The 16681-nt window shown below is 40.8% G+C and overlaps 1 long non-coding RNA gene across 1 annotated transcript; it reads right to left on the bottom strand.

Annotated features, from left to right (window-relative positions):
- Positions 1–1677: 1677 nt before the first annotated feature.
- On the bottom strand, positions 1678–15930 carry LOC124274647. The gene is made up of 3 exons (XR_006897989.1): positions 15379–15930; positions 14072–14074; positions 1678–1689 (listed from the first exon to the last, which is right to left on the bottom strand). It is a non-coding gene; the product is annotated as an uncharacterized LOC124274647 (long non-coding RNA).
- Positions 15931–16681: the final 751 nt, after the last annotated feature.

Raw genomic sequence — 16681 nt, 5'->3', positions numbered from 1 at the left:
AAGTGTGTCAAAAGTCAAAAGTCAAAAGTCAAAAGATGTTTATTGTATGAAAGGCCTCCGGCCCATATACATGAGAGTTACAGCGATAAAGGAATATTCTGGATATTTACATATATATTTAAGGGTATACAATTCGCTTTATAAGAAGATCTCTTTTAGCTAATGCGTATTTTATATATAAGGACAATTGAGCAAGAATATTTTCATTATTGGTTTGTAACAAAGATATATATGCATAATGGGGCTGCTTTGCAAGAAGATGGTGCGGTATATATTTCTGTCTTAATTCGTGATAACAAGGACATATCAGGGTAAAATGAATTTCATTTTCTATTCCAACGTTACATAAAGGACAATATCGACGTTCTTTCTGGACAGAGGTTTTTCTACCCTCATTAATCATTAAAGATAACAAACCTAAACGATACTTTACGAACATTGTTCTTAAACTATAAGTTGTAATTATTGATAAGTATTTTTCTGGCTGGAGTAACGTTTTAAAGGTCCTGTAATATTCATATCGTGAGCTTGAATCTAGGGTGGATTTCCATTCTTGATTGAACATATCTATTGATCTAACACGAAATTCATTAATAAACCAGTTCACATCGCCAATTGTTTGGCTCAACCATACGAAACCGAAACCGTGAGAAAATAATAAATTTCTGATATCAGTTACCCAAGTGTGTTTTCCTAAATTATCCAGATTTAAAAGCATATTGTAAGCTAATTTTGGCAGACGTTGTTCGTGCATATTTAGAACCTTAAACCAATATTTTAAACATCTTATGTGAGAATTGATATACAAAGGAAGGGGGGGTTACATGTACAGGTAAACGTCAGTGAAGTGTGTCAGGTGTGTCACATGTACAGGTAAATGTGAGGAACTTGTGTCAGGTGTATTGACGACACACAGGTGTGACTCATGTACAGGTAACATTACCTGGGGTGACAGGTACGTTGGGTGTGTCACACGTTCTGGCACACCCAGCCCTCGCCTCCGCCAGATCCCCCCTCACAGAAGCCTTCCTTCTTCAGTTCCTCACAGTCGGGGAAGTTGTCGAACTTGCTCTCTACACACACATCACATTCAATGTCAGTTTAATGCCTGACCCTCTTGTAACTGTAGAACTTGCCAACTTGTGTACAGACACATGATATACAAGGGACATGATACAGTACGACGTGGAATCTGACAGAATTATCGAATATCAGTTGTTATTTTTATAACCAGTTTTACATGCATCATATAGTTGATGGACAAGATACACACTGGGCATCAGGGCATTGTGAAATGCAAGGATCGAGCTCGGACAATATTGTTCTGGCCACGGATGAATATAGACATCGAACGTGTGATTGACAACTGCAGTACTTTTCAACAAAATAGAATGTCACAGTGTAAAGAGCCAATGATTCCTACTGAAGTTCCCAAACTGCCCTGGCAGATCGTGGCTACAGATCTGTTCCAGTTAGATGGTAGAGACTACCTAATAGTGGTGGACTTTTACAGTCGCTTCAATGAGATTGCCCTGCTGGTAAACACGAAATCATCAACAGTGATAACTCATCTGAAATCCATCTTTGCTGGGCATGGCATACCTTCCAGGATCATTTCAGATAATGGACCACAATACTCGTCAACAGACTTTAAAAGTTTTGCTGATTCATGGAACATTGAACATGTGACTTCGTCACCACTGTATCCCTGGGCTAATGGTCTGGCAGAGAAATCAGTGCAAACAGTGAAACGACTTCTAACAAAAGCAAAGCAGAGCGGGTCTGATCCCTACTTGTCGCTGCTTGCCTATCGGAACACTCCCATAGGAGACACAGGGTGCTCTCCATCGCAACTACTCATGGGTAGAAGACTGCGAGATAACCTGCCGTGTAAAACCATCTTGCTGATACCCGAGACACAAGAAGGTAACAAAGTCTACACAGCTTTGTCAGATTCCAAGGACAATCAGAAATTCTATTATGATCGATCTGCACACAGCAGAGCTGACTTTCAGAGCGACGATACCATCAGGATGAGACAAGGAAGACATGGGATTCCGGCAACAGTCACAGGACGAGCTGAAACTCCAAGATCGTACTATGTGAAGACAGCAGAAGGTGCAGAGTATAGGCGAAACAAGAGAGACATGATACCTGACGAACAGAATTCACGACAGGAGGCTCCTAGCCCTCCTACTAGCACCTCTACTAGTCCAGCTGCTTCTGCAAAGATAGAGATATCATCGCACCAAACAACCACAACATCGACTCCAATCGCAACTCCTAACACATCGCGGCAACCAACTGGTGTCACATCGAAGGGTCGTCTGATCTTCAAACCATCACGCTATGATTTATGCTGATGTGGAAAGACTTTTATTTGTTAATCTCTTAACATGCTTTTCTTTACAAGAAAGTTTAAATGATTGATTCAGTGCTGACTATACAGTTAGTGCTAACAAGGGACTGTTTATTTCTTTTCGTAACAACAGAGGGGATGTCACATATTTCGTTTAATTGTGAATCAATATGTTGTACCAGATTGGAACACGGTGGTTCGTTTCAGTTCTCCGATTCGACTGGGGGTATATAAAGTTGCTCGTCATGTGCTTAATGGCCTGATCACTTGTGTGTCCTGTTTTATAAGAATGTGAACATATAACACGAAGGAGAGGAAAACAACTAGAATAACACAATTAGAATTAAAACTAGCGTGGGAAGTTAAAAGGAATAGCACTAGTTGGACAATACAATATAAAATAGGCTATAGATCGCCAGCAACTACAGGTAGATCACCATACTAGGGACCATGGGGACTTACAGTTCTTTTGCTACCTGCATGGACCCTAGTTGGATTTACACCGTCCCTTCAGCAGCTGGCGATTGTAGGATAATTTAGCCGATATTTAAAAGAACAAAGATACTACATTTAAAAACTTGGTACGTGAAAAGTTTACTTTGAACGTTTTTGGGACTTACGTACCCTCTCAGGAGGGCAATAATTTTACGCTACTTCAACCCCCTTTGAGGATACAGCCACTAACAATTTGATAATCTGATCTACCAATTATAAAACCTTATCTATTTACAAAACACTTATCAAAATTCATTTAACAAGTTAAGTCTATCTCTTTTAAAAAGTCAATAATTTAATGATAATTAACTTTATTAAAAAGGTCCTTTGCTGTTTTAATATTGAAATATTTATCCCTTATGATAGAGTGAGTGAGTTAATATTTAACGTCACATCGGCAATATATCACCCAAATCGTGACGAGAACAATCCATACAATAAAAGATGAAAACATTTGGAAGATAAAACCTGTCGACGATGGTCAGTACAAATACTAGAGAATCACCGATATGAATATAAAACTAGCGAGCAAAGCTAAAACATTCCAATTAAAGAAGAAAATACAGTATAAAACACGGGCTATAGATCGCCAACAACTGAAGGTAGATCACCATACTAGGAACCACGGGGACTTACAGTGCCTTTGCTACCTGCATGGATCCTAGCTGGATTTACACCGTCCCTTCAGCCGCTGGCGATTGTAGGAAAATTTAGCCAACACTTACAATAACACAAATACTACGTTTGAAATATGATAATTTATATTTTAATTTGAAAGTTTTGGGACTTACGTACCCTCTCAGGAGGACAATTATTTTACCGTACTTTAGCCCCCTTTGAGGGTACAGCCTATAACAATCTAAGTTACTAATCTAAACTACCAATCATTAAAATACATCTATCTACAGAACATATTATTAAAAATTCATCTATGAAATCAATTTCTTTAAAAAAAACCAATAATTAAATGAAAATTAACGGTGTTCCTTAACTAGATCCTTAACTGTTTTAACATTGAAATATTTGTCCCTTATGATGGAGAATTCAACACAGTCAAGCAGGATATGCTTGACGGTGACTTTCTCATCACAAGAGATACAAAACGGAGGATCTTCGCCCTTGAATAAATATTCGTGAGTATATCTAGTATGGCCAATGCGACATCGTCGCATAATGACCTCTTCAAATCTGGACTGACAACCCAAGTAGGTGTAACCGATATAGGGTTTTATTGCATGCAATTTATTGATACCTACCTGGCTGTCCCACTTCTTTTGCATCAGATCACGGATGTAGGTTCTAATGCTAGCTTTGTAATCAGAGTATGGAATAAGAAGTGGTGTCACAGATTTATTGAGTGCTGCCTTGGCAGCAAGATCAGCCATTGTATTCCCAGAAATGCCAACGTGGCTGGGTAACCAACAAAAGACGATGTCGCATTGGCCAGTAGCAAACTCATTATAAAATTCAATAATTTCTAACAAAAGTGGATGTTTACAAGAAAGATTTTTAATAGACCGAAGGCACGAAAGAGAATCGGAAAAGATTATGTATTGTTTATATTTACGGTGTTTATTAATATATTGAAGAGTTGTTAATATGGCGTTAGCTTCTGCTGTGAAAATAGAGCTGTTATTTGGTAGTCGAGAAGATATTGTTCTGGATCCAATGACAGTGGCACATGCCACTGCGCCACCATCCTTGGACCCATCTGTAAATAAGAATTTGTATGTATTATATATATTTTTTAATTGATTATATTCTTGTTTATACTGTAATTCATTAGATTCAGATTTCTTCAACTTTGTCAGAGTTAGGTGAACTTCAGGCCTCACCAGTTGCCAAGGAGGAGAAGAAAGAAGACGGGATAGAGCTATATTGTCCAGCTCAATGCCGACAGCAGAAATGAATGGCGTAATTCTTAGCCCAAGAGGCGGAACAAGAGAAGACTTTTTGTTGTATAAATCCTAATAAAGAGGATTGAAAACACAGTTAAATGCAGGATTAGACTCCACCATATACGATGAAGCCATAATCAAGTTCACACCAATGATCTGTATAAGTGAAGGAGGGTAGTTTGATCCCCTCCCTACTTTGAATTGGAAATAACCCTTCACAAATCATAGGCCTTTAGGCATTTAGCTTTAAGGGATTAAATATGCGGCAAAACAGTTAAATGGGAGTCGAAAATTAGACCCAAGAACTTGGCCTCCTTGACAACGTTGATGGGAGTGCCATTTAAAGAAGGTTCTGGGTCTTTATGCGGCTTATATTTTCTACAAAAGTGTAGACAATTAGTTTTGGATTTGGAAAATTTAAAGCCGTTTTCAAGACGCCATTTATTTATTTTATTTAAACACAACTGCAATTGCCGTTCAATAGTATGCATATTTTTACCACGACAAGAAATATTAAACTCATCCACAAAAAGTGATCCATCGATTGAATCGTTTAAAACCTTGGATAAACTGTTGATCTTGATACTAAATAAAAAGACAGACAAAATACTGCCTTGAGGGACACCCTGATTCTCATTGTAATGATCAGGCAGGGTTGAACCCACTCGGACTTGAAATTGTCTGTTTCTTAAAAACTGTGAGGTAAACGACCCCTCAAACCAAAGTCATGTAAATCCTTCAAAATGCCATGCTTCCAGGTCGTATTATAAGCATTCTCAAGATCAAAGAAATTGATACAGCGTGTTGTTTATTTACTATTGCATTTTTAACAAAGGATTCTAAACGTACCAAAAAATCAATGGTACTACGATTTTTCCTGAAATTTGTTATAAGGTTAATGGTTTCAAGATACCAAGTCAATCTATTATTCACCATACGTTCCATGGTTTTACAGACAATGTTTCGCCAAATTTATTTGCAATTTTAGACTTGTCAGTAATTAAATTATCGCAATCTTTAAGATGGTGAACAGCAGTTTTTGAACCTTTGCCTTTAATTCTTTGAACCATGTTCCATACCTTAGACATTGGGGTACGTGAATTAATTTTGGGGACATAATTTCTCTAAGATAGTCGTTTGTTTTGTTTAAAGGTACGACGCGCCTTTGCATTAAGTATTTTACATATATTTAAGTTATGGACAGTTGGATGATTGCGGAAATAATGCTCTGCCTTTTCCCTCGCTTTTCTGGCTTGTCTACAATCTGTATTAAACCATGGTTTTCGTTCATGTGGAGTCGTAGAGGACTTTGGTATACACTCATCAGCTATTTCATTTTGAACGTCAGCAAAAGTTTGAATGGGATCAGTTATATCACTGAAACATTCAGGTCGCAGTTTCGATTTACAAATAGTCTGATATAAAGACCAGTTAGCCTTCAAAAAGTTCCATTTTGTATACGATGGAGAATCAGATGGAGTTATTTCTGAAAGGATAGTTGGGAAGTGGTCACTTCCACAAAGGTCATTATGAACAGACCAATCAAATTCATTCAGGAGGTTAGAATCTGCAAGAGACAAATCCAGAGAAGAATAAGTGCCAGTTGCAGGATGCAGATAGGTGCTTGAATCATCATTAAATATGCACAGGTCATATTTGGAAATGAAATCTTCAAGTATTTTGCCTTTAGTATTAGTGTTAGTACTGCCCCAGAGTGGGTTGTGACCGTTTAGGTCACCCATAATAACACATGGTTTCGGGAGTTGATCATAGAGTGATTGAATTTCAGTCTGCAGAAGTGCCGATGAAGGCTGAATATATTGAGAACATAATGTAAATGCTACACCCAGAGTAAGCTGCACTGCGGCAGCTTTGAGATAAGTGTTAAGTGTAACAGGGCTATGAATAACATCCTGTCGTATAAGGATAGTAGAACCTTCAGTGGCTCTATCACCCAGAGGGGAAAAATAATGATAAGCTTTAAACTGATGTAAGTTAAAATAATCTGTCTGTTTCAGATATGTCTTTTGGAGACATAACGCTGATGGTGTTAAATCCTGGATTATTAGCTGTATTTCATTAAAACTGGTCCGTAGTCATCTACAGTCCACTGGACGATATGTCTCTTGAAAAACCTATCTTATAGTTGGATTGATAGGGGATCTACCTCGCACCTTTTTGGAGGGCGACAAGTTGTGTGCCCTTGATTGGACGTTTTCGGACACGTCCATGTCCTCGAGGGATCCATATTTTTTAAATGGTTGAATTTTATCGTGTGACCCTTTTGAGGCTCTGTCACTTTGTTTCTTGGAAGAATCTGGCTTCGGTTTGCTTTTGATTTTTACGATATGTTGAACTTTTGACGTAGATTGAGCCCTTTGAGTTGAATGAGAAAATGTGTCACGGTCATAAGATTTACTTTTGGTTGTAGTGATACCTTGTTGAGACCTTGTTGACGGCTGAGAAAACGTTTCATGATCAGGGGATGTCTCTAATTGTATTTGAGATGTATCTGGCAGTGATTCTCCTGTTTGAGAAGATGTAGTAGGTGAGAAAAGGTTAGGAGAATCCGTTTTTACCCAAGTCAAGTTTGTCTGACAACTTGCAGATACTGTAACTACTCTAGATGTTGTTTCAGGCGTTCTTCTGGCAATGGAAGAATAGCTTTCTGTTTGTTCTCAGTTTAGGACTTGTCTTTTTGCATCTGCAAAGCTGATGTTTTGGGTGAACTTTATTTTATTAATTGCCATTTGCTGTTTCCAAACAGGACCTTCCTTAGAATAAGATGGGTGATTCCCTACGCAGTTGGTGCACTTTTTGACACTACTGTCACAATCTTCTGTTGTATGTGTCTTTTCACCACAGTGAGCACACACAACAGACAATGTGCAAGTATTTACACCGTGGCCAAACTTTTGACATTTGAAGCACCTAAGAGGGTATGTATGTCTCAACATTAAGGTTACAATAACCTGCCTTCAGTGATTTTGGTGCATTAGGGAGAGAAAAGGAAAACAGATACGTGTTGGTTTTAATGGTTGTGTCGTTTTTACGGGTTGAGAAACGTTTAACATAGAGTACACCCTGATCCTTCATCTCGGAGACGATATCCAGTTCCGACATGTCAGCCAGCAATCTCTCACGATCTCTAACAATTCCCTTGCTCGTATTGAGGGTCTTGTGAGCCGTGACGGTGACAGGAATGCCGACAAACGTTTCGGTGTTCAAAAGGCTGGTTGACTGCTGTCTTTTACCACACTCAATCAACAGCGCACCAGAACGTAATCTTTTAATGGTCTTCACATCGCCGGCAATGCCTTGGATACCCTTAGACACAGCAAAAGGGTTCAATCTTAATGGTGTCATATCTTTTGTCTCAATGACAACAAAACGTGGCCAGTAATCAGTTGGTTTGGGCAGTTTGAGGTCGTTATCAACAAGGTCAGTTTCAAAAGGACTTTTTTTTTGGTTGGGGTTTCATAAGCCATGGTTGTTGTTTAGATTTCATCATCCGAGCTGCCCACTCACCACGGAATATCACAGGGACAATACTGAAAATAAGCGGCTCTCCGACTTGCAGCACCAAGGATACTCGGATATACTCAACTGGAAGAACTAAAAGTTTAATTTTCCCACCAGATTTGCCCATTAGCCACTGCCTTCTGGCATACGACTCTAGGCAAAAACACATATGAAATAATACTGATTTGGAATCATTGGTTCAAAATAGCTTGGCCAAGCCTGAAATATCAAAGTAATATTTTTGATTAATTTTGAGCATCTCGTAGTTACAGCACAGGGCTCGGCGTGACCAGCAGATTGGTTGAACCGGGCCCATTCAACCACCCGTCTAGGTGAAGTAAGGGGCGAAGTGGTGTGTTGGGGAAAGGAACACTGTTCCTGGAACCAGTGCCCTCAACCACCAGACTCCCGTCCTCCACCGACAGAGGGGCGCAACCCACGGCAAACGGGTTGGTGGACCAAATATCCCCCTGGGTCCACACGGGGGGTTGAAGAGCTCTTAGCGTTACCCAGCACCCACCACGAGGAGGTGGCTCTTCGCGGGTGCCTCTTTACTATTCGACCCGTGAAGATCCATGTTAGAATTGGTCTATGGTAACCCATGCTTGTCGTACAGAGGCGACTAACGGGATCGGCGGTCAGGATCGCTGACTTGGTTGACACATGGCATCGTATCCCAATTGCGTAGATCGACGTTCATGCTGTGAATCACTGGACTGTCAGTACAGATTCGATAATTTACAGACCCCCGCCATAAAGCCGGAATAATGCTGAATACAGCGTTACACAACCAACCAACCAACCAACCAACTTTCTTCACTATTCAGCTACAGCTTCAGAAAACACGACCAAGACAACATGCAAATTGATAAAATCATTAACGTGAATTTCTGCTTTGTTTCTTATGTACTGTTCACTACCGAGGAAACTATTCAACTACCATGAGGAACTGTACGTGTTGCTTTCAACTAAGTATTTCATCGACAAAACATATACTAGGCACATAAAGAAACTGTGCATTGTCAAAACATTATCCCAGTTGATAAGTACGATAACAATGTCCAAGGTACATATAAATTGTAATGGAGGGATCATGAGACCATAACAAGTCGTGAGAATTTCAACTGAAAAGTCAATCACACTGACGTCACGAGTCCACAAGCGGGACAGGGGTCAAACGACCATGTCACAGGCTCAATAACGGATATGTCAACCATCGGCATTGAGAACAGCAGTGCATCGACGAAGCATAGAGCCTATCAAAGGAAGGCTTGTGGGATGTCACGCCAGATTCTCTCAAGTTCTGTTCAAAGTCAAGGACGTTATCTTGCGGATGAGGAAGACGGCGTAGACGTCGATCCATCTCGTCCCAAACATGTTCTGTCGGGGAGAGATCCGGTGAATTTGCAGGCCAAGGCAGTAGGTCAACGTTGTGGTGTTGCAAGAAATCCATAGCAACCCTTGCCGTATGATGGCGGGCATTGTCCTGTTGGAATGTTAACCCAGGGCCTTGACGTTGCAGAAAAGGAATCGCCACAGGTCGAAGAATCTGATCCCTGTAGCCCACACCAGTTAAGTTGCCCTGAACAATTACCAAAGGAGTCCTTTGGCGTTCGGTTATTCCACCCCAAATCATCACAGAACCACCACCAAAGCGATTCCTCTCCAAGACACAGGCCTGTGCATAACGTTCTCCCATGCGTCTATAGGCGCGTTGACGTCCATCACTATTGGAAATGTTAAAGCTGGACTCATCTGTAAAAACAACATTTCTCCACCAAAACAAGGGTCTGCGGACATGATTTCGGCACCACATTCGGCGAGCTTGTCGATGACGTTGTGTCAGGATAGGCCGTATGGCGGGACGTCGTGGTCTGATCCCGTGATGACGTAAACGTTGTCGAACTGTGTTGGGGTGGATACGGCGAAGTCCTGGGATGGTCCGGGCAGTCATCGCTACAGTCTAAAAACTTGTGGCCAAGATGTGTCGCCCTTATCCATATGTCCTGTCTTGGCGTTGTTACATGTGGACGTCCAGAACGTGGCCGATCGATGACGTCATTTGTGTTCTGGTAACGTCTCACCAGTGCAGAAATGGTGTTCCGGTGGCAGTGGAAATGTGCAGCCACTTGTCGTTGAGACATTCCCCCCATGCACCATCCCTACGGCCTCTTGACGTTGTGCAGGCGAGAGCCTTGGCATGCTATGCGTTTCAATAGCCGTTTAACTTTTTTGAACGATCGCAAGGGCAGGGGTTGAGCTTTCCAAAGTGACAGTATTGTGTGGCATTCATTTGCTCTGTTTCTCTTTCCCGGACTGCACGTGCAACAACGTCTTGCACGTCTCAAGGATGAAACCACTGACATCACAGAACGTGGCACGTGCATGCATGTTATACATGTCACTAATCTCTGAGTTTAAATCCTTATGTGTCTACACAGGTTTGATAAATTTAGATTTTACATTTTTGTATGCACAGTTTCTTTATCTGCCTAGTATATTTAGAGCAAAATCACAACTCGTGTCCTTTATTTTAACTAGTAGTCGATTTGAGCCAAAATAGCGAACTAATGCAGCTAAAAAAAGTAGAAACGTGAAACTGAAACGGAATATAATTCATTTGCATGCGCTTTGCTGTAATTACTTTACCTTGGCATTTGGTGAGTTGGGTTGTAGCTTACCATAAGGGAGCGACCAATTAATGTTCCTGGTTGTGGTGGCTGGATTTAGGTGTCAGGTGTTTTATAATGGTTCATTCATACATTCCCAAATATGGTTGCTCCTCTACTTGAAATATGTCTTGCAATATCTAATAATATCTTAAAATATAGCTAATTATTCCTTTTAACAATATATGTATGTATGCGCATAAATAGAACCAGAAAATATATGATGTGAATGGCATTGGATTATTTTTGATAGTTTAATAAATATGCTTTAATTATATGTGTAAAAATATAGTAAATTGTATATATGTATGGGCAGCCCTGGCCACTTCTGCGCAGTGTTTATGTAATAATACAGTGAATGGTTTCTTTAAAGTAACAACGGGAAAAAAGAAAATTAAATTATATCACAATTATTTTTTAATGATGTTATGTCCATTCTGGGTGGGTATGTAAGTATAATAATACAAGTTTGTTTTGTGGATTTAAAACTTCTTAGATATTTGTGTTATGCAAATTTTGAGAGTTTATAAGAGATTGGTATGTTGCTTGTTCGTACTTTTCCGAGAATATTTCTTCTGAAATACAAGAAATATTTATAGGTACATGTACACACTGATTACATTGTAAGAAGAGTGATGATCTGTAAATAATGGTAGGGTATATTCAGTAACATACCATCACACACAATACCAAGCTGATATTGTCAGAGTTAAAAGGTCAAATGTAAGTTCTCACCCCCTAAACTTTCATGGTCCCTGAGCAGTTAGTGGCTTCCTTTTCATAACACTCTTAGCCTCAAAGTAATGTTACGTTAGTATTACTGCCATTATCATATACGATTTGCCAGTAACAGAAACAAGACATACAGGGCATACTTACTTCAGAATGAAAAACACGGGAGAGTTTGTACCTCATCTCAGAAGGCTATAGTTATAACTGTTATAGAAACTATTGAAAAACGTTTCGTTAATGTTCCTTTAAACCTTCACTTAATTAAAAATCCCCTTCCCAATCGGCTTGAAATAAACGGGAAATTCACTGAGCCCTTCATAGGGCTTGAATTTAGTGTTCTATGCTCTGTCATCAACAACATTAAAATTTGCAGGACAAGCTAGCGTTTAGAGTTGTCCCCCCTTCACAATGTGCTCGAAATAGTCGTCTGCAGCCAAGCAGCTGAAGTGTCTTTGATAAAATATTGTTCCTGAGATAAATTATGCCTTCATATCTACTTTTTTGTGTGACTTATTCATTGTTTAGCATCAGGTCCCAATGACCTCAATAACTGAATTGTCTGGTCCAAACTTATTTACAGGTATCATGTGGCTGGAATATTGCAATGTGTAACAACTATGCAATAACGAAAACAATTATGCCAGATTTGGATTAGCGAATATGTGTAATAAGCGTAGTCAAGGAAATTAAAACATGCAATATTGACCCACTGCCCATAAGTATGAAGTATATATTATTATATATATTTAGAACTCAAAAGAACATAATGAAATCCATTGAAATATAGATTTTATACTCGTTCCACTTCAAACACTTCTGGTTGAGAGAATACAAGTAATAACATAAAAAGTATCTTAAGGTTAGTACTGTCGATCAACCCAGTCTGCTCTTATATGTAAAGTGTGATTTGCCATGAGCAGCCAACATGAAATCTGAAGATTCCATTGATTGTATATTTTACCGTGTTATACCTCTACTGGTTGAATGGGTATGTATAATACTAATATTGTAAATATTCTCTGAAAATATGCGATATTGTCCAGTTTCAGATTCAGCCCACAATTTTTAAATGTGATCTTTATGCTATTAGTATTAGACTTAAGAGACCCGCCTGAGGTGCAGTAAATTGTCATTGGGTGACCTTTATTATCACGTGGGGGCGTCACGTGTTTGTGTTTTCATTAGTGGCAATCAGCGCCATATTTACTTATCTCTTGTGTAATTTAGTTTCTGTTATATGACTCCCTCATTGATTCATAATCAAATCAGTGTGATATTTTATCTGCGATCTTAGGGCAAACTCTGACTTTATTATCAATAATATACGATTGTTTCGAATAAGTAAATATACCGGAAGCAGTTGTGTATGTATGTTTTAGTGACTCGCAAAACATACTATTTGTTGTTTACCTTGACGTGTTTTGTGTGTTTACTGTAAGATATCACCTGCTCAAGTAGATATGCTCTACAACCTATACAGTCTGAAAATGATTTTCTTACTTTTTGCTGGCATATACTGAATCAAAGTAGAAACTACACAACCATATATGGAATAATATATAATAGAAAGGATCCAAGAATGTGGTATAGAGGTTATCATTTATTTGTTAAGGATGAACTGAGAATAATCACAAAGTCCAAATCTGTTCCATGTGCTGACAGAATTTTCAGCAAAAGGCGTAAACAAAGTGTCAAGTCGCAAGAAATTAAATCTGATGTTTCAAACGTTCAGTTGCGTATATGGCCATATGATTCTTGCGTTTTGCAGGTAATTCCTGTTCGAGATGGATGTATGGGGTCTGGCATTGAACTGGACCATGTGCTGCCATTAATGGAATAGGTTCGGGGGCCAGCACTTGGTCGCGGTAACCTGCAGCTTTAATGGTGCGGTCCCAGTGGCGACCTCGGGAGCTCGACCGACTAGACCTCGCAAACTACTCGACCGGTCTCGACCTGGGGGGTATCTCGACCTCAAAACGACCTCCAAACGACCTCATAACGACCTCGTAAGGACCTTTACGACCTTAGTTCGATTTTAGTTCGACTTCAGTCGACCTATCTCGACTTAGGTCGGCCAAGTTGAGAAGACCTGTACTCGACCAGCTAGACCTGTATATCGACCTAATTTCGAATTAATTTCGTCCTGAGTCGACTGGCCCGACTTCACCGCGACCTGTGTTCAACTGGAGCGACTGGTTCTCGACGGAAATTCCATTTTTCTGCCGAGTAGACCCTTGGTTTCCAAATTGTATAAATTACTGGGTTCATTTTCACCAGGTACCCATTCAATTACAGGACTACAAAGTAGTAACATCACCATCAGGAACCCCGACGTAAACCTGGTGAGCCCCGAGAAGCGAAGACTGCTTACCATTTGGGTGCAGATAGCCTGGCACCTGCTTGAACTGGTGGATGATCTGGAGAATGCCAACCCTCCTCCAAAGCCAAAACCTCAGCCGTAAGCACATCAATCCTATCCTTGAAGCCTTCAAAGCTGAGTATTGGTCAGATTAATGGGATCAGAGTAGATGGAATACTGTAGCCCGTGCTTTCAAGGAAAGGTGGCAATTTCCATATTGCACCGGTGCGTTTGCTGGCAAGTACATACGCATCAAGAAGACCCCCCAAAACGGGTCCCTCTTCTACCACTACAAGAACTTCTTCTCTATTGTCTTCACTCGCGGATGCCGACTACAAGTTCCCGTGGGTCAACGTTGGGGCCAAGGGATCAGCATCACACGCTGATGGTTTTCAACCATTCACGAGATCGGATGGAGGGCGATGACCGCGTATTCCCAGTATGGTGTGCCATACTTCATCATCGGAGACGATGCCTTTCCACTCCGCCCCTGGATGATAAAGTCCTTTTCCATGCATCAGATGGACCCCGATCAGCAGATCTTCAACTGCAGGTTATTATTCTTTTCCATAAATACCTAAATTAAATAATAACTTAGTATCTTTGGGTGTCTGCAATATTATATCAAAGGTTTTGAATTTTGAATGCATTTGACTTAAAAATGTTTAATTTGTGACTTTTGTAGACTGTCTCGGGCCAGACGAGTGGTGGAGAATACCTTCGGGATTCTGGCTATGAGGTTCCCTAAACAGATATCCCAGGCCTGACTCACTTTACACAACATGCTGAGAACGAGGAACCGGAACAGTCAGATGAACCTCATAGACCGGGGAATGGGGACTGTTCACTCACCCCAGGCAAGTGGCGCTCCTACACACAGCTGCTTAACGGGATAACCGGGGTACGAGGAACGTTACCCCACTAGATGGCGCCAACCAAAGAAACTATTTGAAGGACTATTTCATGGGTCCAGGAGCTGTTCATTGGCAAGAGAAGATGATATCCAAATGACTTTAAAGTGTACTCTATTACTTAGGACTACTTCATTTACAAAGGAACTCTTGTTTGTTTTATATTTACACTATTTACAATTGGTAAATGCGAAAAAACACACAATGAAAACTAACTATATACATGATGAACAAAGATGTATTTACATTTACACTTAGCAATGGATGGAAAATACAAAAAAAATATTAGATAAAAAAGATTTTAAATCTTGTATTGGAAACTCATTTAAATAATCTGAAGGTAACATTTCACATCAGTATAAAGTGTTCATGACAATATATGAGTACCAAGTTCTACTTCTCAGTTTCACTGTCCTTGCTGAGAGTCCTGAACATCCTCTGAGGTGTGTGTAGGGTCCAAGAGACCGCTTGGCAGGTACAGAGATATACCTGCTGCAGCACTGGAGTCAAAGCTGGGGAAGATACCAGCCTGTTTCGCTGCTTTGCGGCGTGTTGGAGAGGGTGGTGTGCTCAGGGTGGACCTCTGGGTGGCAGCAGGTTGGTGTGGAGATGATGTGCTACCACTGGCTGCCGCTTGGCTTTTATGAAGCGTCTGGGAAGATGGCGACCATTTATGCGGTCGGCGTGGACTCGATTAGGTCGTGTTGAGGTCGAGATAGGTTGACTTCAGGTCGACTCGGTTGACTCCAGGTTGAGTCCAAGTCGAATCCAGTTCGAGTTGGTTGACTCAAGGTCGAGTCGAGGTCGAGTCGAGGCCGAGTCCAGATCGACTCTTAGACGAACACAGATCGGCATGTCAGGCCAGCTCGACCTTCAACTCGACCAACTCGACCTAATGTCGACCTAAACTCGACCTTTTTTCGACCTACCTCGACCTATTCTCGACCTGGTCTCGTCCCCATCTCGGACCGAAGGTCGAGGAGGAAGTCGGGGAACATTTTTGACATGTCAAAATTTTTTCTAAAACTTGGTAGACCTGATTCGATCTGACTCGACCTGACTCGATTCGTTCTGAAACACCACCATTATATCACAACCACAGATCTCGCTCGTTCTCTCGTCATGTCTCACAGCGAGCGAGATCTATGGTAGTGATATAGTGGCGGGGTGGTTTAGAAAAATCAAAACAGTCTGTGAGACATGACGAGAGTACGAGCGACATCTGTGGTTGTGATATAGTGGGGGTGTGGTTGAGAACCATCAAAACAGTCTGTGAGAGATGACGAGAGAACGAGCGAGGTCTATGGTAGTGATATAGTGGCGGTGTGGTTGAGAACTATCAAAACTGTCTGTGAGACATGACGAGAGAACGAGCGAGATCTATGGTAGTGATATGGAGACGGGGTTGTTGAGAACCATCAAAACAGTCTGTGAGACATGACGAGTGAACGAGCGAGACTGACTGACTGACTGAGTTTAGTTTTACGCCGCTTTTAGCAATATTCCAGCAATATCACGGCGGGGGACACCAGAAATGGGCTTAACACATTGCGCCCATGTGGGGAATCGAACCCGGGCCTTCGGCGTGACGAGTCAACGCTTTAACCACTAGGCTACCCCACCGCCCCGAACGAGCGAGATCTTTGGGTAGTGATATAGTGGCGTTGTGGTTGAGAACTATCAAAACAGTCTGTGAGACATGACGAGAGTACTAGTGAGATCTATGGTAGTGATAT

The sequence above is a fragment of the Haliotis rubra genome, unplaced genomic scaffold, assembly GCF_003918875.1.
Source record: "Haliotis rubra isolate DU_JTF1 unplaced genomic scaffold, ASM391887v1 Scf1926, whole genome shotgun sequence".
Lineage (NCBI taxonomy): Eukaryota > Metazoa > Mollusca > Gastropoda > Lepetellida > Haliotidae > Haliotis > Haliotis rubra.
The sequence above is the reverse complement of the archived record's forward strand: the minus strand, read 5'-3'. Positions and strand labels throughout refer to the sequence as shown.